We start from the raw sequence: 4,268 nt of genomic DNA, 5'->3' as shown, positions 1-4,268 counted from the left end.
GCAAGGATGCCCAAAGGATACTGCGAAAGGAGTCCAAGGACACCTCCAAGGATGCCCAAAGGATACTACGAAAGGAGTCAAAGGATACGTCCAAGGATTCCCAAAGAATACTACGGAAAGAGTCCAAGGATACCTGCAAGGATTCCCAAAGGATACTACGAACAAATTCCAAGGATACCTCCAAGGATTCGAAAGGGATACTACAAACCGACTCCAAGCATACTATAGGGCAACTACAAAGGCGCAATGAAACACATAAAGGACATCAGGAGAACGTTAAGAACACAAAGGGAGCAAACCAGAGCGTCTAAGGTCTCGATTGGGACTGATCGGAGGAGAGGAAAAAACACGCATCAAAAGTCTGCCGAAGGAAGGGGGAAGACGGCACAGAGCAGAGAGCTGTACCGTAGATCTGGGTAATAAGAAGGAGAGGCCGAAGGAAATAGCGGGATTGAGCAAAGAGGAAGGCTCGGAACCGAGGTGTCGTTAAAGGGAGCTTAGGCTTCAGATGAACAATCAAAATCGACGAGCATCATGAGCACACGCATAACTAGGAGCGAAGCGCGCAAAATGATGGCTGCCCACCAGCCGTCCGGAGGTTCCAGCCCGGGGCAAGGATGGTCGACAGCCCGGCCTACCCGAACCTCGCGTCGGATCACCGGGCGGGGCGTCCCCGAGCCGGTCATCAGCTCCGACAGCGATGTCGAGCTGGTAGAAGACCCGCGGGTGGAGCAGCGACGATGGCGGCTTCGCAAGGCGGTCAACCGGGCCGACGGCCGCATCCCGACTGGCGCGGCGGAGGTCGAGTGGGCCAGCGAAGAGCCGCCTCAGGACCAGCTGGCTCCCAGTAGCCATGCCGAATCCGTGGCAGCGGCTACGCTGGAGTTTCGACGGAAATGCGAGGCGCGAAGGCGGAGCGAGGAGCGGCGGATGAAGGAGATGGAGGAGTCGCCGGAGTGGCAGGCCCAACTGAGGGCGGCCGAGGAGGAGGAGCTGCAGCTGTGGGAAAACCCAGGATACCCACCCACGCCGAGGTACGCGCCCGAGCCCTGCATCCCGCCGCCAGAAGTGGCAGAAGACTGGGCGTCATCACCTCCGCGGTGGCTGCCCGAAGTCCCGCCCACACCAACCGGGAGCGCGACGGTAACCGCGGAGCCTATGGAGCAAGGACCCTGGGTGTGGCCTGAGCCCGTGGAAAACGGCCGTCCTCCGCTCAAGCGGCAGCACTCGGCGCGCGAAGTGTCCGAGGTGGTGGCACGGCCGAAAATGTCGCGGACGGTGTCGGCGCCGGAGGGCCAGCGATGGCAAGAGATCGCGGAGCATGAGTGGCCCGAAGGGATCGCGGAGGCACCGGTGGTAAAAGAGGCTCGCATCCTGGGCGGCAGGTGCAGCGTGCGCGTATGGAGAGAGTGGCGCGCGTTCCGCGTCCGGTTGGGGCTGGCGGGCACGAGAGTGTTCGAGGAGCGGCCGAAATAAAATTTGAATAAAATGAACAAAACGGAGTTTGAAAACCGGCATAGAACGGGAAACGCGGCTGAAATAGGGGCCAGAAGTAAGGGGCATACATGGCAGCTCCAGCATCCGGAAATTCATATTGGGTTAATACAGGAAGCCAAACGACACCAAAATACTCACCTGCAGCGAAGCAAATGCGAAGTCCTCTCCGCACCAGCTCTCGAGTGTTGCCAGCGTGAAGCCAGGCTCAGCCGGCTGAGGACGATTGAAGGGCGAGAGAGAGAGACGAGAGGCGAGAGAGGTCGTGTGGAGAGAGAAAGGATGAAATAGAAAGGAGTGAAGAAATGCGAAAACTTACCTAGAAAGTTGCAAAATCACCATGAGCCAGGGAAGGGGGCGCCTCGATAGGCGATCGATTGGCACTAGATGAAAGTGCGATCGATGGGTAAACGAAAATGGTAATATCGGCCAAAGGTGGAAATATCGCAACAAGCTGGTGGCAACGCCGCACCATCGGTATCGATATGCGAATAAACATCGATCACGCACGAATGGTGTGACCAGGCGGAGGAACCAATAAAAGGAGTAGAACGCATCAATGAGCAGCGAGCTAGGGATCGATAGTCCCAGGAGGGTTATGGAAAATATCGGCGCGGGAGATTCAAGTTGCTACGAGGAGGACGACCAGCGCTGTAGAAACTCAACGGAGTTAAGAGCGTCGTGGGAGCGTCGAGGGAGCAACGAGGGAGCGCCGCGGGAATCAAATGGACTCGAAGGCTAGGATAAGCAAGGAAACGCCGGATAGTAGGAACAAGCTTAAAATGTTTTCCGAAGTAAGGGGAGAATGTGAGGAGTTAAATAACTCCCCACAAATAAAAGCAGCAGCAGATGGCCGGCCGTTTACCAGATACGCGGCGAATTCGCGTAGTAACGGCGCGGCGAGGAGAGTTTGGAGACTTGGATGGAGAGCGAGAGAGTTTAAAGACCAAGGGTGGGGAGCGAGAGAGTTTGGAGACCAAGGATGGAGATCGAGATAAAATGGAGACTTCGCGGGCAAGGCAAGAGTGCCGTGTGCAAAAGCGGGTAACGGGACTCCACCGGACTTTGGACTCTCCCGTGAACTTTGGACCGGGAGAAGAAGTGCCACATCTCGGCAGTGGAGCGGCACACAGGCGTGCCACAAGCATCACGGGAATCAGCGGGCCGGCAGCAGTGGGCGGAGCATCGATTGGAAGCGGTACATGAAGGACAAGTGGGTCGACCAGGAGGCACGGACTTTGGACCCGGAGTGGAGAGATCCAGCGGGCCGTGCGCAAAAGGGAAATAACGGTTCCCGGAGGCCCTATATAAGGCCGCAGAGCGCTGGCAGCTGGATCAGTCGATCACAAGGAGTCAAACCGTCAAGATCACTCAGATACCAAAGTATCATACAACCAGATAATCTACAAGGGAGCAACAGCAAGTCGAGTCGCCAGAGAAGCAGCGCCGTGGGAGCCTACGAGGAACAAGATTGCTACGTCGAGACGTTCGGGATTGGGATACCAGGAATCTCCGAATTGAGACGCAGGTAGCTGAGATCCAGAGGGCATCACACGGCTAGGTCAAGGCGGTCGATTAACCCTATCCACAAAGTCCTGGCGTTACGCCTGGAGAGAGTATACCAAGCCAGAAGGGAGAGCGGTCGATCGGTACGGTCTCGAGTGGAATTGTCCAGGAGAGCCCTACAGATTCGACTTGCGAGGTCCCGGAGCGGCGTGCCCGAACCCCAAATATAACAAGCCAGAAGGGAGAGCGGTCGATCGGTACGGTCTCGAGTGCCAAAAGCCACGCGGAAACGTCCCGGACAAAAAGCAAAAGGATGAGGCTAGGGTGGAACGTTCGTTTACACTAGGCGTGGAAGCGAAGTAAAGCGCGAGGCAGCTTCCTGGCGTTCCGCCTTGACTGTCTGCGCGGGCTGAGCAGAAACCCCAGTGGGACCATCCGGGACAGAGCAAGGGAAAGGCGGCGGTGTGTCGAAAGGAGCGATCCTGGAGAGCGCAGCTTCTTTTCACCCTAGTCTGAGAACGGTGACGCTTCCCTAAGCCCGTACGGCTGATACCCCTCGCGAGTCCGAGTCGTTACCAGCAGTCACCAAGTCACGCGTGAGAAGCGAACAGCGAGCGAGCGTCTTCAGGGAGCTGCGAGGATCTTCAGGGAGCTGCGAGGATCTTCAGGGAGCTGCGAGTATCTTCAGGGAGCTACAGGACTGGGACACCGAGTCATCAAGGCGAGAGGTCGTCGAGTCAATCAGGACCATCGGAAGTACCGAAGGTCACAAGCAACGAGTCAAGGCCAACAAAGCGACTAAGACACTTGTAATAATATACCCGCAATAAACCCAATACGAACCCGTGAATTTGTGCTTTCTCACTGAGCTACTGGGCGGTCACGTTAATATAAATTTGGTGGGACGAACACACAATATACTGAGCTAGCCGCACGAATCTCGTAGCGAGCAGACCATAAAAATCAGTTCGTTACAGCACAAGGGTGTTATTTATAGATTAATCACCTGAAACTTATACTGGGACTGAAAACTTGGATTCGTATTTATCGCCGAACAAACAATAAATTTGCCTATATGCTTGCTCAAAATTGTCTTTAACAGCATCCGCAAAATATGGATGCAAGCGTGGACATTGCTATAAAACGAACTCCTGATGATTTATTTTAAATTGTTTTTAAAGCTCTTTGAGCTTGTTGAGTCGAAATAAATAGTAGGTTTTAGTTTTCTTTATTTGACCGTTCTTTTTAGCATTTTTAGTTAGTTGGGT

This window comes from Drosophila subpulchrella, unplaced genomic scaffold, assembly GCF_014743375.2.
Source record: "Drosophila subpulchrella strain 33 F10 #4 breed RU33 unplaced genomic scaffold, RU_Dsub_v1.1 Primary Assembly Seq27, whole genome shotgun sequence".
Classification (NCBI taxonomy): Eukaryota; Metazoa; Arthropoda; class Insecta; order Diptera; family Drosophilidae; genus Drosophila; species Drosophila subpulchrella.
This window is presented reverse-complemented; position numbering follows the sequence as displayed.